We start from the raw sequence: 26,745 nt of genomic DNA on the forward strand, positions 1-26,745 counted from the left end.
ACGAAATATTCAATACTGTACATGTAGGGTATGTTATTAATCACCCTAATTCGACTACTGCGCTTAGTTGCTCATGATGTCAGACAATGGATGGACAATGGAACGTTATCGACCCTCCAGTGCACTGTTTGGCTCCGTGGCCAAGTGGTTAAGGCGTCGGTCTTGTAAACCGAAGATCACGGGTTCGAATCCCGTCAGGGCCTTGGGTTTTGACCTTTTCGTTTTTATTGATATACACGTCTGCTTTGGGCTCAAGACTTAGCTAACAAGATATATAACGTTGGGGTGGGACGATTATTCATCGGATATTTATATGTATAAAATAATTCTTCCTTCACTAATAAGAAAATAGTCATTAAATGTGTTTTAGTCATCAGAATTAGTCATGTGCGGCTGTGCAAAAGGTACCCGGTAGAAAGTGACCTTTTCATTTTGTCTAAAAAATTAGGCTAAAGGTTAAAGGGCAAACTAATACAAGGCATTCAAGTAAAAATGAATGCGTTAATAATAACAAACGGAATGAACCGGAAATACATAACTAAAGCATATAATATTCACTGCTACATAATTACGGGCTATTCACGCAACACGGTCATAATTGTGAGAATAGGAATGATAGCCATTGATATTTTGGCCGACAGAGAGGAAAGGTTTGAAGCTAGGAAGGTTTCGTGAAATAGTCTAGTCACTTCGGTCGATAAGGTCAGATTCGTTTTATATAACACACACTAACTTCTTTTCAGCCCACACACGATAGATGATGTCAAAATAAAGATAGAAGATCTACATAAATCCCGTTACAGCGTATGCCGATAATATCTGGTTCATGTGCATTGCCACTAAGGCTCGTTTGGTCCCAGCTTTGTATACATATATCATAACCATGCGAGAAACTGCATCCGTAAAAGCTGGTATTCTTGGAATAATTGAGGCCAAGACTCTATAAACGTCGACATGTTTCGTTGTCTAGGCTTGTCGTTGTCGTATATCATTGATCATAGGCCCAATGTTACAATCTTATTCGTTCATTTATTGTGTTGTATGTAATTATGCTTATCAAAGGTTATAACCGATAAGATACCATTGCAAGGGACCGAGGATGATTCTTCCGATTGACTAAAAACATCTTGCATAGCTTAAGATAGTTATCACCCAGGCGATTCTTTCTTAATCTAGTACCTGTTTGTGATTCTGCTAGTTTTTGCTAACTTGTAGAGCACTATGATAATTACTTCACACTGATTACGTAGACAGGACGAGTTCTAGGAGTGATCTTTACCACATTTCGTTACAATGCCCCCTCGCGTGATATTCGTTTAGGTCAATTAGAAAAGCTGCGGTGAAGTACAAATTAGTAGATCGTGCGTACCAACCCGAAGATTGGGAGAAGATAGTTCGAGAGCCATTGGACGATTTTGAATTTAAAGTCATATTATGGAATAATGTTTGGAGTATTTACAGCTTTTCGGTTTAGGGTTATCTCTCAATGTGAGTTAGCTTTAATCGACAAAATTCACGCTATGATTTTATTGTATCTGGCTGTATGATATTTGTTGGGCTATATTTTTCACCTCTACGTTTTCATTTAATAATTAATTTCATTTAATTTATTCCAGGGTTAACAAACTGTATTGTAGCTCGCGATGGACAATCTCTGTCTCTGCAAAGCATCCCACCCTTGCCTTGAAGAGGTTATTTTTTTCTAGAGGAGCTTTATAATTATTTTATTTCGGGTTCTTCAGCACTGTCTGGGCATTTGTTCCCTGTTTTAATGTTACTATTTGTAAAAACTCAGCAAACATAATCGAGCTGCATGCATACAAAATAGCAATGTTATTTGCGTAGCTCTCTATAAATAGACGCTTTTTAATGAAAAGGTGGCTGTTTGCATAGTTTATACCTCAAAAAAAACTACACTTCGTTATAAACCTCTTAGGTCTCTCTGATAGTTTATACATTGCGTAATGCTGAACGTCACTTTTAACTCGATCTCCAGTTGAAGCGCGCACACAATTAAAACACAGGTCAATGGATCGTGTTATAAATAATGATAGGGAGGTGTACTTCCCTCTAGGCTAAACTTTCGCTAGAGTCACAGATTGAAAATTTAACAGTGTAGATATCTTGCGTGCAGTGGAAATTCTACATAACTATAGCGACAGAATACAGCCTGTGTCAACGTACTGTTAACCAAGGGTTTTTCGTTTCATGGATAGACAGGACTCCTGTCAGTTGGAAGACGTATAGAATAATTGAATAACAATTTCATGTTAAGAAACACGATGAAGATACAAGTTTCGGTTCTTTTTTGTGATTTCTTTACACAACATTGAAGTTAGTGAAGGCACCAGCCCTATGTTGTGCACTTGTTGTTATAGGCTGGTCGATCACGTATTTTACAATTTGATAAAGTCCATAGGCAGGCTGACTGAACACTCTCAATCCATTTCGACAGTTATATTATACGCAACATTAATGCCTTTGCCTGATCCGAGGGGTTCTGTTTTTTTTTTTTATCAACTCGATTCTATTAACGCCAAACTGCGCTCCGTAGTAGCTAATGCTTAACCGGGTGGATTTCTTAGTTCTAAGCATGATTAAGTCTCGATAAGATGATTACCGCTCTCGGATTGGTAGCTGTACCCGTCTTGGCGTATTTTGCCTAAGTAAAATTTGTTGTTAGCCATGCTTTACCGTCGTTCTCATTGACGAGATTGGCACGACCAAGCTGAAGTATCTGTGGCTTAAGTTGGTGGTTCGCTGGTGACAGCTGAACGTGTTGAGCCCACAAAGGAGGTAAACTTATGACCTAGAAATGGAAGGCGCTGCGACATACTATTTCAAGCTTCGTTTGGTTTTCTCGTGCCGTGAAAACTCTCGGATGTGAAGCCGGTAACGAAGAGTACACACGACCGCCAACACAAATAGACGCGCTAGCATTTAGGGTAAGTCACCTATTTATTAGACTGGACTAAACAACTCGAGTTAGTGTCGAAGCTAGCTCTTCTTGTTGGCATGAAAACAACTGTAGACGGGACGGGTCGGGTCGGGTCGGATCGGAGCTCTCTTTAACGTGACAACACTTAGAGATGCTGCAGATCTGTTACAACTGGATTCTGATAGTGCCACCCTAACGCACGAATCTGAGTCGTTCATCTTTTTCCGGTCGCCCTACAAGCTAATTTAAATATTCCGTTCATGCCAATGATAGATGCCTCATATTTCCTTGCTGCTCTTCAAGTATTGCCCATCGTAAAATATTGGCGCCACTTTTGAATTTTGACCAAACCTTCAAAAAGCTAGCTCAGTTATCTGGCATCCAGAATCGGCCGTCTTAGGCCTCACGCGTTCTCAGAGAACTAGTAAATAGAAAGAGGCACAGAATGACGCGATTCGGTTTTGATGTTCCCGCCGACGAGGCTGTAAGCCGACCATCTAAACCGCCAGGTGTTTTTCGAGGGTATCGATAGTGTACGAAGATCTTCAAGCGCAGATCGTCAAGTATTGGAGCCCCCGTCGTGAAAGACCCCAGCTCTGTTTACATGGGGAACGGAATGTGGGTAAGGGGACCCCGGAAGGGTCTCTTTGGTGGAGCCAGGACGGGAGAGTTTTGAAGGAAGCAAGATGAGCAGAAACGAAACGATTTGATACACAATTCGATTGGCCGAAACACAAACAGCGGCGACAGCTCCGGCGGCAACGGTAATGTCACTTTTACCAGCAGCCAAAGGCACTTCAAAGGCCAGCGGGCGCCGGATGGCGCGCCGGATCATTCAAAGCATATGCAACGGAGAAGCAACGTACCTTCTGACTAGCAAGCAGGCACATCATCGCCTGCTGAAAGCAATTTGAGGCCATAGAAAAAATCTTTTTGTATGTATACGAACAGGACATGTAGTAGGCGCAAGCGTTCGTTGTGCCTAGGTTAAAGAAGACAGTTTAAAGAAGCGAGGGTCCAAAGAAGAAGAAGGTGGAGGATTAGCAGAGTAAAAATAAAAAGGAAAAGTTGCCAAATGGCGAATACAGATTGACGCTTTCTAATGTCGAGATGAAACCACAGATATAGCAAGCTAACATTTAAAGAAAGAATTAAGTTCTATGTAAGTTAGTCTATCTAATAAAGGTTGGAAAATGTAATAGTACATTCAACGTATTGCGCAACCATACTGGGAGTATATAAATGTTTTTTCATAGTATGTCCTCTTCAGTCCTGTTTCTCTTAATACAAGAGATTTGATTAGTAAGTTAACTATAATTGTAACTTAAAATGTGTCTATAGTGTTCATAGTTTAGCTGCAAGAGATACTCATTTGTCTTGTTGGCAATCTGAATTTTCTTTCTCTTTCCTCCAAACTTGCTCTTGCCTCCCTATTGAAAGATAGACAGTTTTCTTCGCCAAACGCATGACCTTTACATTTGTATGCATGCCTATACGTATTATTCATTCAATAAATAAAGTCTTCAACGCAAGCTTATTATATTATATAATGAATTGCGGCTATGCCCATTATTATTAACCTTCCATAGAATCGCCTGGTTACCATTATATAAAATAACAATAACTTTTAAAATTTCAACAAATTCCTGTTAGTTTAGTGTTATTGGTTAAGGAAGGTCGATTCAAGTAATCATTTTGCTCCCGAGTTCGATTTAATAAAAACTTAGCAATCTAGGCTGCTTTGAACCTATTTTGCATATAAAGGTATACTCAGTAGAAACCTATTTCATGCATAGTCTACGCCACATTGGCCATTTGGCATGTTAGTTTCTCTAGGGTGAAGTTTAAGGTGAACTGACTGGATGAGCTACTTTTTATTTATAAATCTAAACCCTTAGAGATTCACGTTATGATCGCCTCTTCGTGTTCGAAACTATGAGGTAATGGCTTACGGTGTTATCCGAAGTTTTTGCATTGAATAGGTTGTCAATCTCGTGGATTCCATCCTGGAAAGATAAATTTCGTTTCAAGGAAGCACAATTACTTTCGTGTTTCAACATATTATACCTACTTTATCACATTTCACATTCTACATAGTTATGTCCCTAACTGTACTAAGTCATTTGATAGGTATACCAATTGGGGCAAATACCTAGTGCTTTCAAACCTTCATTCAGTGCGCCACGCTATCAGAACTTGAAAGTGCGTAAGACTCGCCATTCAGTATGGCTACACTAGGAAAATAACAACTTATCTCGCAGAGCCTAAGATGGGTATGAACAGCACGCTTATCAGTTATTGTCGTCGTTGAATCCAGCACAATAAAAGGCACGAAGGAGTGATGAAAAGCTAACTTTTGCATTCAGGCTAATTATTTAAGGAGGGATCAATCGTTTATGTTTGATAGACAGATTCTGCACTGCGATCATCTCAGACTTGTATATTTGCCAACAACACGCTATCCCGTAGCAGGTAGTTGGACTTGAAATTCAACTGACCATTCAATAGACAGGAATTATGCGACTGCTGGCCTAAATAACGTGACAGACTAGTTGACATTAGACCTGCAGCATTTCTAAATAAAACGCAAGCAATTAGCTGGTTGTCAGTCAAACCTGCTTAGATTTTTTGAGAATCCTAGAGATGCGAAAGGTATTTACTTAATTATGGGTGTATCATTTTTTGATAATTAATATAATAAGGTAATAAATTTTGCTGTGGACCTTTCTCAATTATGTATTTTCGTCTAGGTGTTAAATTCAAAGGAAAGAAAGTATATATTCTTGTTAAGTTTGTTCATCTCCTACCCCCTTCAAAATGCGAAATGTGATATAGCACAATGGGTATGTTCATACATGTTTCTCTTGCTCGTCCGTATGAACGTGACGTGCATAACGTCAGTCATTGCGCTATTACTACATTTTTAGGCAACCTAGCAGATTTCTACACCTCGTTTTGTGCAGTGAACGTATTTTTTTACACCAATTTTCTGATAATCTTTTGCTTTTATAATACTTGCGTAGTTCACTAACATCCAAGCCGTATGTTGTACCGCTTTATATTTTACGGCACAATTCGCATTAGATCTATTCTAGCGCAGCGGTCAAATAACTATGACGTGCTGACCCAGAAAAAACTTTTGCCACAGGCTCCGACGGGATTTGAACCCGTGATCTTCGGTTTACAAGACCGACGCCTTAACCACTAGGCCACGGAGCCACTTGTTGTGATATCGTTCACATCATGTTCAATTATTGTACCCTACAGAAAGAAGTGTAGACTGTCGAATAGACTGAGATTGCACATTTGAGCCAATAGAATTTTCTTGATGTTGCAATATAAGCGCAATGCGTAATTGTGCTTTTGTGTGGACAGGAGTAGTGGCACCTTTTATCTATTACACAGTTATTATCAACTTGCTACATTAACCACCTTGGACAACCACGAAAAAATACGCCCATTCCTTGATGGCTGAATCGTTAATACGATGGTTAAGTTAATCGAAACTTCAATATAAAAACTTAAGATAGAATCCAATTTGTTCAGTCACGTCTGGATGTAAATGTATTTTCAGCTTATCCTACGTTCATGGACACACATCTCCTATTTTTATATTTTATTTCTTAAATTACATTAGAATAGACAAACAAAAACAGCTGATCAGCATTAACACGAGGAAGCTCTTTCCACTCGATATCTGCACCACATAAGACGAAGCTAAGTCGCAAGTCTTGGTATCCCAAGCAGTAAGACGCTTGCACATTGGATGGGCAAAGGGAAGCTTTTATCATGCAATAAATTCTAGCTGAAATAATGGGTTTCTACTACAGAATTCCCCGCGGAAACATATGATAATAGTTGATGAGCAATTAAAAATTATTCAAAGAAGGACACAGAGCAAATGAAAACAGAAGAATGTCACGATGAGAGGCTTTCTCTCTAAGGACAGAAAGTTGACAACGTTTCTGGTATATTAAAAAATGAGATGGAGCTAATGTATTATTCTTCAATGAGCCGGTCATTCATGTTGATTAAATTGCGGCTTTAGAATGAAAATGTAACTTATAAAAAAGTTTGACTGAAGTTATGATAAAACAATATAGTACGTTAGTGCTCTAATTGTCCGGTTGTTGGGTCAGTCAAAATGTAGTCTATATACTACAGGCTGCGGGAGCTTACGTTATTGGACAAACCACGTGTGTATGACTCTGTAAAATAAACAAAAACGTTTAGAGCAAAAATAGTTAAAAATATAACAAACGCAACTTTGTTCTTAAATTTAAAGTTCCAAAAAATATTAGGTTTTCTTCCGTGTTAACTAACTTCCAAATTCAAACGAAAGTTCTTATACATATTAAACGTTTCTGTGAAAATCGATAATCTAGGCACAAATATAAAGTTTCTTTGAAGTAGGTGTAATCCTGGAAACGGCAATGAGCTAAGCTTACCTATATATACAAACTGAAAATGAGAAACCAACAGCAAAAGCTCTTATCTGATCGTAATTATTAAGCAATCATTTTTGTGACCGGGGATTAACCTTGAACAGATAAGCGGTCTCTTCAGGCGGTTACCGGTGGCAAATTTTTACCGCGCAGACTGTGCTTGAGGGCTAAAGGCCTCTCTCACGGGAACATTTACTACAGAGGACTGCGGCCCGCATTCATCCCATGCAGTGGTGTCACAGTTTTTTTGTACATCGGCTAGCTTTGCCTCAGCCGTATCTTCTACTTTATATAGCTTCCCTCATTCAGGAAGGTTGTGTGATACGCGTCGCCGGCGGGACCCGAAATAACAACCCTTGGACAACTAGAGGCTTAGCCATCCAAGCTCTTGCGTTAGTCTCGTATCACACACTTTGTATTTCAAGCCGTCTTCTGTAATGAAATCAAATTTGTCGTTCAATCATTTGTACTAGACTATGCTATCGTAAGTATTGAAAAAACAGAAACGAATGTATATATTTATTGTCAATTGGCTACACCTGTACTAGCGTTAAATTTTTTTAATTGTGTAGGCAGTAGCAGTGGTGGTACCTTATTTTATCTGTGCCAGTTTAGCACAAACTGCGTGCTTAAACTGATACGACCACGTATAAGGTTTTTCAGAAAATCTTCCTTTAAAAGAACTACTTTAGAAAGATAATGACCATAACCTGAAACATCAGATCCTTAAAAATGCACCTCACATGTGAGAAGTGTCGCTGGTAAAAGAAAGAAGTGTTAGTGCTGGAGGAAGAGATAAGGATCGCGTGTGTACGAGGCCTGACGCGTGTACCGAAGAGCAAGATATTCTAAAGCTAAGCTATGTGGCGCTGCGAGCAAAAGGTCGGCCATATAAGGAAAAGACTTCTCTTAATTGGGTCCTTTTTCTCTCTGCAAGCCATTTGGATCAACAACTTGCTTCACGTTAGATTACGATGTTACGGGCAAAACAAATGTTCTAAAAGAATATCGCTCCTTATCTGTAACAGTGAATTGCAAACCTTAATCATAAGAGACAACAGTTAGCTCTTTGAGCTAGCAACAAAATCGACGTTCCCGGGTGCTACTACGGCAATTATTTTTATTTGTCGTTTTTAGCAAAAAAATAGTTAGGATTATGTAGGTCCTAATCTGCAGTGTGTGTAGGTGTCCTTATACATTTTTAATTCACCTTGGTCAATGAACCTTCCGCTCGATTTCTCCCTCATCCACTAGATTATCCTAAGCCCTTAAATTAAAAATTATTTGGCTTAAAGGCACGCCCTTAGAAAATGCACACTAGGCAGATGGTCCTAGGCCGAAAAATGATCTCTCTTTTTGTGGAGTTTTCATTTCCCCAAGAAAAATCGTTGCTTTGAGCTTTCGAATATTTTGTGACATAACACAGAACACTAAAGGGAAAAAGATTTACTTTTAGGCCTGTTACTTACAGTTAGTCTAAACTGATTGGATAACAGTAATCACTAGTAGATCAAAACAAAAGAATACACATGTTCTGGTGAACAATTGGCATTTGTCTGGATCATTCCTAGCTTGACATACTTCTAAAATAAGTGCTTGATTATACTTGTAAGAGTAGTCCAATATATCGTTATTAGCATTAGCAACACAATGTGGTTACTACCTATACATGTAAAAGTTTCACCTGCAATCGTCCTTACGGAATGATTCCCGCTTGAATGGCTTATTTTTCTAGTTTGATTTCTTGAGATGAAAGGAGTTCAGAAATTTTCTAGAAAGCATGGTTCAAAGATACGCATGACTGCCGGTGTCTGTGTAAGCCGACGATTATATGTGATCCTGTAGTAACTTGGCTGATCCTTGAGGTCATCGTAGCAACAAGACCCAGTGTTACCAGTTCCTGGCCAGTTATCACCAGTAGCGCCGATTCTGTATGGAATTTCCGTCCTTATTCCGCCAATATGCCTTCTTCCGTTTTCCTGGTCTTACGGGATATGAACTTGCTACTTCTTGCCTTATTCCGCAGTTTACGGTATTGCACCCGAAAAGGATTTTCATCCGGATCGAAGGCCACATGTAAATCTACATTGACGCGGATTTAGGACTATAGTTGAGCCAAGTAGTTAAGTAAGGTGATGTTTATGTGCATACGTTACATCACTCTATGCACTCCGCAGCAACTGCTTCCGAAGCAGACTCAGCGGTCTGGTACAGAATCTGCTGTCTCACCTTGACAGGCGGAGTCCGAGAACATCGGCGAAGAGAATATCATAATGACGTTGTTTTTGGTGCTGCTGATGTCAGCAAGTATATTGGAATAGGACGCGAACTAGGCCCAACGTCAAGCAACGTGCTCACTGTTGAGCCATTGTTGTAACCCGCCGAGTTGCAGTTGTGTATCCATTCGGTGACCTAATCGCCTCGGTTGATTCAAACATCACACGGCCCGAATGTCAAACCAGCCTCTCAGGATACCTAATGCCATAAGTGTGGGCCTATGTCCTTCCTACACACGCCTTGTCTGAAGCAACAATAATAGGAAATTAGGTTAAGTGGTGCAATCCATAGAGAATCGAAAAACATTCATTTATCGGCCAGATAAGGATAGAAGGCTAAATCTTGATGTACGGGAGAGTTGGATCTAAAAGGTGCAGAGACTCGCTACGCATTATGAGCAACAAGCAGAGTCAAGCCGAGCTCTCGTTTGTATACAAGTAAATTCTATTTCCTCCCTATCATCCAATAATTAAGGAGATAGTCTGATAGATACATATTGTAGATTTTGGCAAAGGTTATGTTTTTTCAGTAATTCACTGCATTTGTACTATTAAATAAATTCGTTGCGTTACAGTTTCCACTTAGTGTGTAGTTAAAAAATTTCGATTTGATATAAATAGTTTATAAATAACTACTTTCAAGTTACGGAACCCAGGCCATAGGTGGAACAATTATCAACAAAAGGGAGTTATAAGGAAGTTATAATTAGACATTCGATGTCGTCTATTACGGCCCATCGAATTGAGACACTTTCAAAAGTAAAGACCGTACAATGCATTAGCATATGTAATAGTTAAATTTAATTCTGGTACGCAAAGACTCGAGCGTGTTATACTAGGGTGATACATGGTCGTTTTCTGTTTTCGTGCTTGCTCCCCGGGCAAAGCGATACTTTGTAATACACATGCCGCATTGACTAGCTACTATCAGATAGCATACTAATTAATGATAAAGAGATTTCACGGGCCACATGCTTAGCAGCCCCCGAAATCTAGTACGAGACAGGGCTGAAAAGTACCACGTGACAGTGAGGCGTATTGAACGCTTTACAAGTATATACGAACTAAAACGCCTGTGACACTGGAAGCAAGCTAGGATTTGATTGTTTCCTCGTAACCTGGATTTACTAGCAAGCAAAGCAAATGCCAACTGCAACCGACAAGTATGATAACCATTTGGGCTTGCTGGGATCGCCTTAAACTTGTGCCGCAAGTTAAAAGTAGATGTACTTATGCTAGTTTCTTGTCTCGTCTCTAATTTGTGCGTTAATGGCTGTTTCTATTGTACTTAATTGATACTGCAAATATGATTTTGAAGAAGAAATAATTTTTACATGCAGCTGAAGATTTCAACTATACCGTTTCCGGCCAATTGGGTGCGGTAAACACTCGTCCAAGAGAAAGCATGTAAGAGGTCGCTCTCCCGACCTAGGAAAGGCGGTAGCTGCCCGCGGTTGCGGCCGATGCCTATAATATATACAATCACTTAATGCGACGTACGACCATAAACGGTTTACGTGTTTGGTCTGTCTGATGCGTTCGCGCATTCCTAAGCCCCACTTACGGCGTCTAGAACAGAACAACATAAGTTGCTGTTGTCTAACATATGCCCTGAGGGGTGCTAACTTCTTATGCAAACACATACACACAACAACTGTCGATATTCATCGACGTGACGTGCAGTTAAGCTGCAATGTCAGCTAAGGCTAAACGCTTGAATTCTCCAAACTTTATACGCAACGTATATAAGTACAGAAATGTTTGCAGTTATCTTTGTTTGTCGCTGTCCAATGGTCAAGTTACTATTGCAGATATCTAGGGTTAATCCATAACTTTCAGAAGGGCCCATGGGTTTGATGCGAATAAGCAAGATAAATGAATTAAGTTATCTGCATTTTATACAACGCACATACTGGTGCTGTCGTCGAAGAATGTAAGTGCTGGGCGCTGGACGGTTCCGATCAATCAGCCCCAAACAGATAGAAGATGGCGTATCACGACTAGAGCAGAAACACGCTTATTTCTGCTGTCAAATTGTTCTACTAATGTTAATCGAAATCTCGCCCCCTTCATTAGTAGTAGGGTTTTTCGTTGTTTTCTGATCTGATTTAGCCATTACGTCTGCACGATGATACAGTTGATTCAGCTATATAAACAATGATTTGAAGCTTCAAAAGTTTCTACGTCTGTCGCAGTACCTTCTGCATCGACTTCGGTCCTCGTAGAAACTATGAACCGAGGTCGAGTTATTGTTGCGTGCGTTGCTAGCTACAACACATATCTATATATAATTTTTTTTCTCGAGATGAATAAATGCACTTGGCATCACTAGGACTATTACGTTATTATGTAGATATGCATCTGCTATTTACAGCTTTATCAAGCTTGTTGTTACTGAAATTTTCTCAGATTGAACTGATCTTAAACATTTAGATAAAAAAAAAACATAAAACGCCATTTTAATACATTCGTTACTGTACATTATGGTGGTTGTGTTTAGTTTTTAACGAAACTATCATTACCGACCATAGGCATGTGGAATAGCCTTAGGAATGGTGCCGAATTAGGCGCCGATCGACGAATCTGGCAAATAACTAATTTTGACAAGAGCAAGGCCGATATGTTGAAATAAGATCATCTCATTCGTATGTTGAAAGGAAAACGAGACATTGGGGCAATGAAGGAGACTGTGATCCTAACGGGTTTCACTTTTCTCTCTAGCATCTGTGTCTCCTAAACGGTATAAAGTTCTACTGCTGATTCAAGAACATAATTAGAGAAGTTCCAGTAGATCAATAATGTAGGACATACGTTGCAACTAACGAGGCTCAGCCTGACAACTCTGATGATATCATTGGATTGAGTTACATGCGTTCAACGTAAATCGGCAAAATGTAAAGGACACAAATCGCTTATTTATTTTTACATATTTACTCTGGTCATGCTATTCGGTGTCATTATCGACAGTAACTTTAATGAAGTTCTCATCTTGACACAAGGTACGACAGGATGAACACGAGACGAGCGTTATATATATGGACAGCTTTTTTTCAGGTATTCTTACCGAGGTCTTTCCTGTGAAAATTCGCTTTATTTAAAATTGAAAACAAGCATAACGTCAGTGTTTTCAACCACACAACTTACTATTATTCATTTTATTTAACTTAAACATTCTACAAATTCAATTTAAGGAATAATTGTTTTTGATTTGAACAACAGACACTCGATTAGGTGCCTTCTGCAAATGAAAGGGTCAAATTAGCAATGTTATACACATTTTCACCTCAAAAGATGTATAGAATTTTTAAAGTAATTACAGTCTAATTTGTAAGCAAGCCAAGCTCCGTTGAAAGCTTTTTTGTGTCCGTTTACAGCTGTCCAAGCAGATCTAGAAGTTGCTCTTGGCTAACGTGGTACATTAAAGGTATTCCAAAAAAAACAATTGCCTACAGATAGTTCGCCAAGCAAATAGGGTTCGAGCGATTCCTTCAGCCACCGTGTGAGTATGGCAAGTACCGGTCGTGATGCGATCAATGTCATTCCCCTAGAATAGCGAAGTAATTAACTAAAAGGAAGCCTGCCGTATCACGTCGAGATTCAACACGTAACGGCGCTTCGAATAAACTGAATCTGATTGAAGATAGCTTTCTTGCAATCGAGTTGACCACTCTCGTTCCTACTACTTTTCACCATATTCCGTTTTAGCTTGCGCAAAGAAGACTGGGGGCGCCAGCAGCGTCGGCAACGGCGTCTGCTCCAAAGGGCGGTCTGCCCCCTGATCGAAGAAGACGTTCTGTGTCCCATGGTCGATCGGCCATTGCACCAACGAAAATTCGAATTGATGCGGCAAGAGAGCTGAACAACGCTAACAAAATATCCGGCCTAGGTCGCCTCGCTGACGTATAGAGCACGCTACTGAATAGTTTTTATGACCTGATTTCAGCTGCATGCACTTGTGCGCATATTATAGTATTATAATACATTTACTTCCAGATACACATAAAAGCATGCTTCTCAACAAGATTTATTTGGATTTATTTGGTCGCACAGTACAGTGATATCGGTTATATGTACCTATTTACCGAAATTATTTATATTTCACATTTTTCCTTTATAGCGCGCCTGATAGACCAAGTTATAGCTATTCATCCATGCACTGACTGACTAATTTTCCTAAATCTTAATAGGAATATAACATTTACGGCAACTTAAACTTGTCGTCTTCTGTAGTCAAATGCCCGCCGATGAAGCAGACACACACATTATCAGCCGATCTGAACTTGAAGCGAGATGTTATGTAGGGATGTTCCAACTAAATATGCCCCTTTTGAGCGCAGACAGGTACTGCGCGGGGCCAAAAAAGGGACCGACACGGTTTAGTCGGTTCCACTTTCCTTCGCCGTCGAAGAGTTTGTAACCAAAGTCGATGCTACCGCTGGTCTGTACCTCGTCTGAGCGACAGTACTGAACCTAACCTAGGGGACCGGGAGGGCACAAATCCCTTTGCTTTTCTACGAATGGGTACCCTTTCCTGCGCGGGTCTTTCCCACGGTAGGAAGAGAGTCTCCCCAGGCGCGCGGACCGGTAGCTACAGCGCGCAACTTGCGCGCGACCCCAAGCAAGCAGACTCCTGCAGTTTGGATGATGTTATCACTGAGAATACTCCCACGCCGTTGTTATTCCACAAACCCCAGCATCTCATCAGCAATAAGCCAATCAAGCAGTTCAACAAAACACCTTCTTCTTCCGTCATTTAGCAACGTCAATGCAAACCATCAGATTTCTACCAAGACAATACATGCCATCAACAAGTTACGTAGAGTTTGGTTCATTTCATAACGCCGATAATTAGTACAGAAACTTTGTAGCCTCGTGTAGCCAACGCAACAGCTTCTATCGACCCGCAACGGCGGTCAAATGTGGAGTGTTAAGGATGTGTAGAGCGGCAACGCCGGGACTACCGTTCGTCAATGCTAACAAATATCAGTATATATTTACTACTATCCGCCGTAGTTACAAGAAAAACAGTATTACCTATAAACTAAATCTGGATTAATAAATATGGATAGGCTGTTATGCTACTCGTCCATTTTAATTGATCTTCAATTGACGCCAATTCAACAAGACCGACCATTACGCGATCGAGCGACCATCTTGTATATGTGAGTACTATTACGCTTAACGTAAACTCTTGCAGATAAGTCATCGTATTTACGCCTGGAGATCTTGCAGTATTAGCAACCATCCATTGTTTCGAATACAATGGAGGTGTGTAGATCACAGCTCAATCATGGAAGATTGATTATCAAAGCGCATCATAGGCAGACCGAACATCTACCAAACAGTTATCTGAGACAGCCGCACTGGACTGAGGTGCAGCGCTCGACGGCGACTCTTACGTCAGCCGTTCGACGTACGTACGAAAATAAGAACCAAGTACCGGTTATTTTTCGCTTAGCTCTCCTATCTCGATGTCTCCGCGTAGAGAAGAGGTTCAACGTGCGTAATAATCATTCATCTTTGAGGTTTCTTTTCGATCGGGAAAGGCCAACTGTTTCAGGTATAACTATGCTTGGGTAGAACATACGCTGCATGCTACTGAGTAATTAACGGACAGATAACCTCGACATTTATTATGTATCTATGTATACAGTAGGTATTATCTCTTTTGCGCATCATGCATACAGAGGTGACTTAAAATGATTCCGTTTTAAAAACTTTTCTAATAATTAAATATTCTTCACTGGGATATAACATCCCTATTATAAGTTAAGTTTTGTCGAGGGTGACGACTGCTTACTGAAAACGAAACTATTTGCAGTTTGCTATTGTCCTTCTTTTTGTGTATTTTTAACGAGGCTGGCCGCGAAAGCGGTAATGTGCACCCGAAAAGCAAATAGTACGGGATATCCTGTAACACTGCAAACGCATTTGTGTCAAGTCCAAGGTTGGGGGGATGAAGCCCTGGAAATGCTTTGACATTACTTCCTTTCTGCCGGCACCCGTCACAGTGGTCTGCTACTGCAGCCTTGAATACCTTCGAAACCGCTGCTTAGCATAGCCACGGATCTAAGGTAGTTTTGGTCCGCGCCGAGAGCTTTGATATATGTCATGTCTCTCTGTGCCAATCATCCCTAATGGGCATTCCCCTATACGCCACCTGGAGACACGTTTGGTAAAGGCCCAGCAACCCCTGCCTTTTGCCTCGTGGAGACATCTTGCCTTATCCGCCGGTAAGGGCTCTCAAGGTCTGTTGTCTTAGTCATGCTGCACCGAATCCAAACGTTACGCCCCATTTGGATTAGCTGTTGCTATCCTAGAATATACTGGAAGGTACAGCCCGTCAGGCATTTCCTAGATATGAGCCATCGAACTTTTCATATGGACTTGCTACGCAGGAGCTGTCGCACATGCTCGACTGCAAGCATTAATTATATTCATTGCTTGTTTTCTGCGCCAGCCATTTTTTCCTATTTTTCAATTTATTTTTTTTCATTCAAAATTGCCATGGCAGAAGCTAACTAAAGAGATAATTTGTGCGATGGCAGTTTTTAAATGCACTTTCATTATGTCAACTTACAATGCTAGGAACATAGTAGTAATCGTAGGAGCTTCTATGGCGCCTCATGCATTGCTTATCATATGGTTTTTTTTCATGTGGAAAATGAGCCACGTGCGAGCTATAGGAATGAATAAGCGCTTGTGCCTTTTTGCAGTTTACTGTAAATAGGATAGTAAATTAGCCCACTTCGCCTCTTTCTCGACGACCTCCTTAGACAGATCGTCACACCTTACGACTGTTTTTACACCAGCTGATTTTTTTTAATACGTCGCCATAGAGAAGTGGCATGAAACGATGGACATTTCAGCAATTGCACGTTCTGAACAGAATACACAGGCGGATATATCTGTACAAAGTATGAGATAGTTGTATACAGATCGTAAATATATACCAGGTACAACTGGCGTTAGGAATTTTTCTTAGAAATGGCACACCCTATACGATTTAGCTGCCGCAGAACTGCAGCAAATAAACTTCTTTAACATAACATATATATATCCAGATCTTTGTGGTTGGAACTTAAAAATGTTTGTGCCATTCTACAATATAGTTTCGTTATCTAGTATTACTAAGCGTACGGTCGAATAGAAAATGTATATATCACGTGAGATATTTCAATGGTCTTTCCCAGTGAGCGCATATCAGGGATCTCCGACAGGGGAAAAGCACGACGAATTGTATTACGCGAGCAGGGCGCGTGGCAATCAATTACTCCTACTATATTTTGACTACGTATACTTCACTAACTTATAATCGTCGGTGCTATATAAAAAAAAAAAAAAAAGCTAGCCATTTTGGATTTTGCCATCCCTGTCCCATAACAAAGAAATCAATCCAGAGTCTAATTAGAAGAAATATTATTATGATCTGGTACACAGTTATGGCCAAAACATGTTTATAATACGACTGTAAAAATCGTGCGCGTTCATGAGTCACACATAAGAAAACCTGTCAATCAATATAATATCAACAAAAAAAAAAACAGATTTATGTAGTTGGCTGGAAGTGGACGCAGATCGTCTTTCCGAGGACGTCTGTGGCTTTGCTCCCAAGTGGAGCGTGTAATATAATTCAAGAGAATCAGAGAAAATTAACGTTTTTTTTTTTAATGTTATTGCAAGCTATATGCATATAAGCGGAAGGGTAACGACAGATGGTTTTGTATCGCAAGCGTAATTGATTTTTTACCACGGAACAATACAGCCAGAACAATAGAAACGAATCACTCGTTTTCGAACTTAAGCTAAGGAGCCTGCAAACGCCCGCAGTTTGCAGTTCCATACATTTTGTTTGCATAGACAATAAACCTAAGCTTATATCATTAATTATGCTGCACTCCCTTGTCTGCTAAATTCTATAATGGGATCTATGTGTACTTTGTGTCTAGAGTTGAATTTACTTGATCGTTACTAAATTGAAGTACAAGCGAGATATTTCATTTTACGATTTCCAGACAGACGCCTGTGAAGACAACAGCTATCGATCTTGTTGCTCGGTGTTCAGCGCATAAGGTTGCCAATAAGTGGGTTCCTACCGTAAGCGTCGATTGCGTTCTCGACTAAGCGTCAAACTGTTGTTTCAACTTATCTTATTAGGGTCCTGCACAGACTGGCCGCTTTGTATTGGCCTCGAACGCACGCTCTTATGCACACGGTACTTATCTTTCACTATCAAGGCTGAAGTTTTTTTCGGCGCGTATATAAAAATTGAAATAAGCCAAAATCGCAATTAGAATCACCAAAATTGCTCACCAACTTCGCGTGATAGCCCGAGTTCCTCGGACGTTGACCTGGCTGAAAGTGCCTGAGATCATCGTTAGTAAACTGTCCCATTTCTATATATATATATATATATATATATATATATATATGGGAAAATAATTTAAGAAGGTGGACGTGATGTACCATATTCCGAGGACCAATTGGCCCGAACATTTAACCTTATATTATTAGATAGGAGGAATTCATCAAAATTATGCCGGGAAAATCTTTGATCTGCCGTGCACACGATCGTCCCTGATACGCGCATTCTTTCCAACGGTAATTCCTCTCTCCGTTTCTGAAGAGTGTGACGAAACACGGCGGCGATAAATTAAAACCGTTCACGCTATTCGCAGTTTAGTTAACTGTTTGATGACTCCTTTAAGCCGTCGCTAAAAACCGCTGCTACTCTTTAATTTGTAAATTTCGCGGGCATAAGACGTCAGTCGTTATCGCGCATATATAGATGCTACTAAGATTTGACTTCTGTTTGTTTATCCGTCCCAAATCAATTCTACAAGGTGCTAAGGTCGGGTAAGTTGTTAGAACGGGGATTTTTGGCGAATAGCTAAGCTGCGCGCAAGATGAAGCCGATTGGATTCATACTTTCTCTAGAGAAGATTCGGTTTTGGATTTTTTGGCACGAATACGTCTAAGGGCTATACTGGTCTATATATTGTATGAAAATTCTTTCTAGTGACGAAATGGTAGCCGAATGTTTGCATGGGAATCCATAAAGAGTGTATCGTTCTCGATGCCAATGGACAGTTCTCGATGGTCTGAACCCAAATATCATATATATTTCTATATACCCAAATCTAAGTATTTAGGTTTAAAATGTGCCTGAAGAAGAAAAAAATTGTATGGTATTCTATGTAAGGAGAGTTCGACGCTAATTGATAGAGCACGGTGAGCTGAAAAAAATACATATTTGTATATCCAAGGAACGTATTTTGGCATGAAAATGGTCAAACATTCATTGGGAGATTCGTCTTGTTTCCGCAATAATGAGTTTCGAGTTCTTTTTGAGTGCCTTATTGAGCAAACCTCTAGTATGTATCAATGTAAAATTATAGAGAATGATATATTAAATGTTTTAGTTAAACAACTATTTTCAAAAAAATATTTTTTAAGCTGTTTTCTGAGGGAGAGATCAAAATAGCAGAAATATTTTTTTTCAAGCGAAATACCACTTTGTTTGAGCCAACTGTGTACATGAATAGGTAGATTTTGAGGAACCGAGTAAAAATGTCGTGCATCTTCTTATGACTAAAACGGATATCTGTGTAAAGAAAAAAATTGCAAAACAGAATGTGGAAGCTGTTTCGCTTAGGCAACGGTGAAATAATGTTTTTAAACGGGAGTCTACGTAGGAGATTGTTTTAATGTCAGTCGATCGATTTCGCTGAACTGAATAAAAATGCAATGTACCTATACCTCAAATTATTATTCGAAAACATTATTAAATATTTGTGTCTTCATTTTATCTATTATAAAAGAAAGGAAAGATAAATATCCAAGATGTCGTTCCGAGGCTTGAATTGACATCAAACAAAACACCGATATATATTCTTTTAAACCGCTTACTATAAAAAAGATAAAAGCCCTTAAACTATGGTGACGTTCCAAGGACAGTGTCAGTAGGTCAGCCGACTATATCTATGACATTTTTTAAAAGTCGCTCGAAGGCCGATGAGATTCACGTACGGCCCTGAGAGATTAGCGGACCGCCGACCCTACTCGTATGCTCTTTGGAGATTGAAGTTAATCAGCTCAAACTAAAAAAATATATAATTACATTGTAAAAATTTGCCAAAAGCCAACATATTACGAAAAAGGCAAATCTTAAGCCTTTTCGCAAACATATTAGAACAGGCTGATGAAACGATTATAGAAGGGTAACAACCTAGGTGGGGCAAAGTAACTGCGATTGAATAACTGTTAGTGTATATTTTTTTATAGTGGATATTAGCTTGGGTTTAACATAAATAAATCACTTGAATCAATAACAAAAGAGGTACGGGGCAAAGTCTGCGGGTCCGCAGAATATACATAATAGAGAAAATCAAAAGAAAATACATATATACCTCTAGATTTTCAAAGTTTAGAAGTCCTGTATATCAATTGTCATAGTACATATATAACGTGTTATATTTCTGAACGCTACTAGGGCCTAAGTAAAGCCGGAAAGAGGCTTGTTTTGCTTTGAAAAGCCATTGATGGATGCCGCTGTGAGATGAAGATTTAGATTTATCACGCCGCGACACACTCTGCAATTTAGCACCCATATCAGAGCGTAAAGACGGCAATGATGAATTTCACTTGTAAGGCGGAAACGGTGGGCTTGGATGATTTGGTGGAGTTCAAGGAAGTGGTAAAGATTCTACATCAATCTAGTGAAAAATCAAGCTTTCCATATTATACAGAGACGACCCTGGGCTTGTACAGGGTACGCCGAGTGGTAGCTTTTCTAGATAGGAAAACCAACCAGAGAGATGTTATAGGTCTACCACACCGACTGCCGCACGTATAGCACGTATTGGCTGAGTGTTACCGTGAGTTGCTTATGAGTGTAAAGTCAACCCAGTACTACGTAATACTAAAAATAGCCGTAATTTCACCCGACCGTGTACTTTTACAATACATCTATAACAATTCGAAGAACTAGTTCAATTCGATAACTGTCGATTAATATTGTCAAATCTGACTCATTTTAAACAAACGGCAGTCCCACTGTAAATAATCATTCCTCGCCTTCAGCGAATGGGTTGTTGACACTATTATTTTTTTAGGCATGAAAATGAGTAACTGGACTAAGAAAATTAGTGAATTTATGACTATCCATAGGTAAACGTGTGATTTGACTCGATGTGTTTCTTACAATTCAGCCGCTGTTTTCCGTCTAGAACTAATTTACCTAGCGGGGTACAGCCGAATCATGTATTAATAATTACAAACACAGCCAAAATCCAAAAAAGGCTACAAAATAAGCATTGTCATCCACTATTTGGCAAGGCACAATCTACAAACTATCTCTGTCACGTTGTTACACTCAAGGCAGGCATTTTCAAATTTGGCGGTCTAATTCAAAATCAGCGTATAGCCTCTGTACTGAAATCTTGTACGCTGGATTAAGGCATGTTTTTCAGATTGCACGAACATATACTGACTTCACTCTTAGCGTACGCTCGGCCCTTTTTCTAAGCGCGAGCTACCTTCGGAACAATCGAGTTAAAAACCTCATTCTCTGAGGTTTATTCAAACGCAAACTAGTTTTGGCTACTACAGCCGGTTCCGTTGGGACTCTATTGTCTTTTTCGTTTAGCAAGATTGGCTTTTTTCAATGGCAGATTAGACCGGCTAACTCAGCTGGCTGCAGCGCATGGCGAGTGTATCATACCCTCCAGTTGTATGTATTTGTGTATCATACGCATATATGTATAATCAGTAACGGTAGTAAATACTATAGACGGATATAAAATGTTTAAAAGTTATTTTCTATTGGTCTCCCCATAAATGCACTGAAGATATTAGAGAGCTAATATAAATGGATAAAACTGAATGTCAGTTCCCCAACTTGGGTCGTAAAATTTTAACCACAATATAATTAAAAGTAAACAAAATGTTCAGCGAGCTTGTGAATTTAATAGTAATAATAAAAATGATTATTACCATATGAAATATCACAAATAATATTAATAACAAATAACAGTGCTAAGTAAAATACACGTAATTGCAAAATGCATTTCAAATAATAGCTCATAGTCGAGCGTCCCTTTTTTTAAGCCTAACTTTTTTTAGATTTATCCTTCGAATTGTTTTTAGTTGCCTATTCTGTATTTGACAAACATGAGTTATTTAACAGCCTTTAAAAAAGTGTTGGGTCAACGATTTGTTAGCAGATGGTCTAAGTGTGCAATATTAATGTATGGATAGTCATCATAGAAACTATCAGCCGATCAACTTCTAGAAAATCAAATAAAAAATTTGCTCTCAAGAGCGATTGTACATTTTTGGGGATAAGTTTCAGCTCAACGCTGATACAACGTAGGCAGCACAAAGTAGACTAATTCTTCCGAGCGACTTTGTTTAATTGTGATGAAAGCTAGATAAATATATGTCCAGCTCTTACCTAAGTTAGGTGATAAGGCTAGCAGGTGAGGCCTATCCGATTTTCCTTTTTACCGCTTCTATGCCAAATAGACAGGAAACAAAGACTTACACAGCGAGGATCCTTTTTTGTCCGCACAAATGAAACTATATACATCATACAAAAAAAAAAAGCCGAAAAATTGGCATAGGCTATAGTTTCCGCTACGTAGTATTAGTGGCTAACAACAGAGCCCAGCGTATGTAACAGTAGCTGCTGTTTGAATCTTGGGGTTGACTGTTTTGCGAGTAGGAACAATTATTGCTAAATAGCAGGTCTCAGATAAAAAATTGCCCCTTTACAATAGCATTGCTATTTATCATTATTGGTTCAGTGTTAAAGTAAGGCGAACGCGGAAAACATAGCAGCATTTGCAGAAACGTTCATTAACGTGAAAGATCACAACGCTGCCCACACAGTTGCCCTTACGAATTTATAGTTTATCTAGTCGTTCAAAAAATGACACAAGCTTATTAGTACGAAACTAATTTATATATTATTCAAAGCAAATGGCTCTCAGTTTTTAATAGAGTTGTGCAGCTCAAGGTTCTGTCCTATTCAACGCATTGATCTAGACCGCAGTTCATTTTTTTATAGTGTAAATCAAAAGGCACGGCTAAGTAAAACTAAACGCAATTATGTAGAATACGAAGTTACAACTTACCCAACTTTTTTTTAGCTATTTTTGAAATAAAAGCATGCTCATTGTAGATGAAGACTATTGAATAGCCAATGGGTAAACCAGAAATGAATCTGTTTTTTGGGACGGGTGGTGGAAGATCCTATCTACGGCACAAATTCGGATCAGTATAACGAAGCGGGCATGACGATTTGAGGCGTTCAATTTGAAAAATGCCTCTAAGAAAAGTCTTTATTCACGAACATATTTAGTACGAACAGCAGTCGTCTACGAGATAAAGAGACGATCCATTGAATATCCTGTTTTGACACCTGCGTCTATATAAAATTATCTATCTTTGATATTCCAATGTTGATACTGTGATAGATAACCTCACTTTAATGAATATAAAAAACATAAATTTCATATTATAGACAGCAGTAGTTGCGATCATGTTCTGTTAATCACTGAGTTCTTCTTTGAAGGACATACATATTTTGTTATTTCATTGTAAGTCAGGCGTAATTGTTAAAATTTTCTGTCCAATAACTGCAAAACGCTCAGCCTAACAGAGTTCGCTCGTGAAAACAAAAAAAACTTTACACGAGAAACTAAAGCAATTTTATCACTGTTTCAGAAGCATGATTACAGCACGGGTGTCCCGTAGGAAATTCTACGTTCCCTTCATTTTTTCTTCAATAATTTCATTCTCTCAAATGTGCAATGGCAATGGTACCCGTCTTTTACAATCACACAACTTAAATTTATCCAATTTCAGCAGCGGAAAGTTTTTTTTTTATCATTTTTCTATAATGAGATTTATTGAGAGTTAGGTTGAAAGCATCGTCAAATAACACTTGCGGTCCGAAGTTCGCAGGAAGTGGCTACTTTGGTCTCACGTCGTAGTCAATTCGTGCGCCCATGAACGTTTTTTGTTCAGTGTTCCACTCAGATAAAAATTCGATAATTGACTTTTGATACGAAATTATGATCACAACACAGATCCTTTTGGGCTGTGTAACAAATTTAGGCCGCTGTTGGTGGCCTGCGGGTTTCAGTTTGAGTTAATAGAACCCCACAGGCCCAGACGCTAACGCCTTCGCGTACTCTAAATTACGTAGTATTCTGTTACAGGCCCATCCGTCCGATCGTGGACAGGTCGATTTTTAAACTATCCTTAAATACTGTATTAGAGATGTTTACTTGCTGATTTTCCGGAAGTAACTGAGAGTCGCGACAATGGCTACAGGCTCAGTTTCCTTGGCTTGAGACTCAGTTTCACAAGATTGAGCAAAAGGTTTCTAGACAGCATAGCTTGCCTATCGTCCAGTGTTTGATATAGTCGTGAACATTAGGCCTGAGAAAAAACGGATTTTGTAAATAGAAACGATGATTCCAATCTTTTGACTTAGAAATCAAGTTGACAAGGCAGCATCCTTCGCCGGTCCTTGTAAGCAACACTATCGCTTTTTCATACCTGATTTAATCGGTACGTCCGAAAGGTAACTTTATATTATACGATTTATAAAAGTCTACGGTGTCTTTCTTGGCATTTTATAATAACACATGTCGAAACGCAGTATAACTACACTGATTTTTTATTCAGATTTCTCATTTCAGTCGACAATAAACGAGCACCCGTGTCAGTTACAGATATGATGATCAGCCCATAATTACGCTGCTCTTGTACTAATACTTATTTCTTATTATTAAGAATAGCTTAGTTGGAGATTACGTCATGAAGAACACACTTTGGCATATAAAGTTGTCGATTAAAGATTGTACTCTAACGTGTTCGCTCATTGTGGATTAAACCTGTATACCCATTAGGACAAATACAATGTATGCTAATGGTAAAATTCTGTTGAATCTAGTAAACTTTGACATCTGAACTTAGTTACCGGAAGTTGAGGTGCTACCTCTAAAGCCTAGAGCAAGTGATTGTCTCAAAATGTAACACAAACAAAAAGCACGAATGGATACCCAGCTAATTTTTCTATTGAAATTGCAAAAAACTGATTTCCTTAACTCCAGCCGGCTAATTTTGTCCAACATGGTACACGGCAAAACATGTTCCCTTGCGGCATATCCCTACTCTACTTCGTAGAAATTTCCATAATCTGGCTCTATTAGAAGATAATTGAGTATTTTTTTATAACTATTATTATTTTTCAACAGAAAATCGGACGAGGCAAAATCGGATTGGGTGATAGCTAGTTACTTACAGCCAATTATTTTACTCTAAAAAAATTTTACTCTAAAAAAAAAAGAATCTTACTCACACGTACATATACTAATTTTCTGAATCGAAATAGTCGTTATCTTACGGCCAGATATTTTCTTACGCAGATATTTTTAGGTCATCGTCAAATTTGAAGCCACACACGAAACGTTCTGTGCACGCAGCTGTTTGAGGGTTTATCGTTCTGGATAAAAAGGTTTAGCTTACGGACCTTGAACGCTACAGGATTACTGGGTTTGTTGGTCTCCTTGTCTACATGACGAAGAAAAACGGAACTGCTTCGGTTACGATGTAGCTACCACTCAGTAGGAAGGTATCGTACACACGATATATATGTCATAAAAGTAAATGCGCCAAGAGCGCTCTTTGACAGATTACAAGGGAACCTGTCCTATTTATAACAGTCGCTGGGGGACCCAGAAGCGACGATCCATCAGGCATCCGTAGCAGGCATTGCTAGGAAATAACTGAGAGAGTAACCAGCTGGCCTTTTATCACGTCCATAGTTGTTCTGTAGCTATACTGAAATATGGGGAGGAACATGACATAAAATATCAATAGTGTATCCTGATTTGAATATACTACCTACGATAGCTGGGAGTAGGTTTTTAAGACGAAGCGTTAATTTGCGCACTTGTCTCTAGGCGGTCAATTATAATGAAATTATTCAGTTCTTAGTGACTTATCTCTGAATGAGGTATAGTCAAACTGCAGTACGTGTGCGTAGTAAGTCTTCGCAAGGTATTTTTTCTCTAAATCATCAGCCACCATCACAAAAGCTAGAACGCCAAAGTCTCGTTTTCATATCTTCTTTGAAATGGTCTTGGAAGAGCTCCCCAGAAATACTCATTATGTACCAAGCAAGCGTTTCGAAATTGGCCGCCATATTTTTGTGTTTTCCGTAGAGTGGGGAATAAAAAATACAACACTGAGCCATGTTTTTAGCATATTGACTCGAAAAATTAGGTTACTGCCTACGTATTCCTCAAGGCTTCGCCGGTCTGGTCTGGTCTGTCGATTATGTTTCCAATAAGTACGCTCATTGATTTTCATGTACAACATTTTAATATCTAGCTGCATTGATCATTTGTACATTATTTGCCAATGGCGTATCAGGACACTATTGCTTTGCCCAATTAAGTAACTGACCTGCCTTTACGCGATTACGTTGGCCCACTGGACACCCTCATACGAAATTACCCAGCGTTCATTACCTTACATACAATTATGCTCCTATCCTGGATATTCGTCACAACGATCGACTGCTAAAGACGAGCTATACTCTATATATGTACAGAATGCTATATATAAACAATCCGGTAACTAATATAAACTCTATCAGTAGTATTTTCATCATTGCTAATGGCATATACTAGCTATTTTATGGTATCACGCTGGTCATCGATTTATAGAAAACAATGGTTCGGACACTACAGCTGTTCTAATTTTGTTCATTAACCAGTGGAACATCTGCATTTTTATGCGTATTTCGAATTTTCGATGAAATAAGTTTTTAACGCTCTAAGAATAATGACGACCAGCGGACAAATTCAAAACGTGTAAGATCTTACAAGGTACTTCTAAGATGTGCTTTCTCACAACTGGTCACAATACCTGCGCTGTCATAGATGGCTAGGTCCTTCGACTGCAAAAAACTAAGCGAGACTTTTATAAATATACTTGCTACTGAATTCATTGGAGACTACAAGGCTTTTTCTGCCCGCTAGTTATAAACCATGTTCGTTTAATTGTG

The 26,745-nt window shown here is 39.2% G+C and overlaps 1 protein-coding gene, 1 long non-coding RNA gene and 2 other non-coding genes across 8 annotated transcripts in view; 2 read left to right on the forward strand and 2 right to left on the reverse strand.

Annotated features, from left to right (window-relative positions):
• Positions 1–130: 130 nt before the first annotated feature.
• Positions 131–203, forward strand: TRNAT-UGU (transfer RNA threonine (anticodon UGU)). The gene has a single exon. It is a non-coding gene; the product is annotated as a tRNA-Thr (tRNA).
• A 5,881-nt stretch (positions 204–6,084) lies between these two features.
• On the reverse strand, positions 6,085–6,157 carry TRNAT-UGU (transfer RNA threonine (anticodon UGU)). Its single transcript has one exon. It is a non-coding gene; the product is annotated as a tRNA-Thr (tRNA).
• A 382-nt stretch (positions 6,158–6,539) lies between these two features.
• On the reverse strand, positions 6,540–25,423 carry LOC147757307 (uncharacterized). The gene is made up of 3 exons (XR_015321683.1): positions 25,204–25,423; positions 7,479–7,815; positions 6,540–7,146 (listed from the first exon to the last, which is right to left on the reverse strand). It is a non-coding gene; the product is annotated as an uncharacterized LOC147757307 (long non-coding RNA).
• The window catches only part of LOC111245099 (uncharacterized), a 69,729-nt gene continuing 52,823 nt past the window's right edge, over positions 9,840–26,745 (forward strand). For all 5 annotated transcript variants that reach the window (XM_086980752.1, XM_086980753.1, XM_022792942.2 and 2 more), the window contains exon 1: positions 9,840–14,821. The gene's annotated coding sequence lies outside the window, so the exon portion shown is untranslated. The remainder of the gene's footprint in view (positions 14,822–26,745) is intronic.

The sequence above is a fragment of the Varroa destructor genome, unplaced genomic scaffold (assembly GCF_002443255.2).
Source record: "Varroa destructor unplaced genomic scaffold, Vdes_3.0 BEIS01000002.1, whole genome shotgun sequence".
Classification (NCBI taxonomy): Eukaryota; Metazoa; Arthropoda; class Arachnida; order Mesostigmata; family Varroidae; genus Varroa; species Varroa destructor.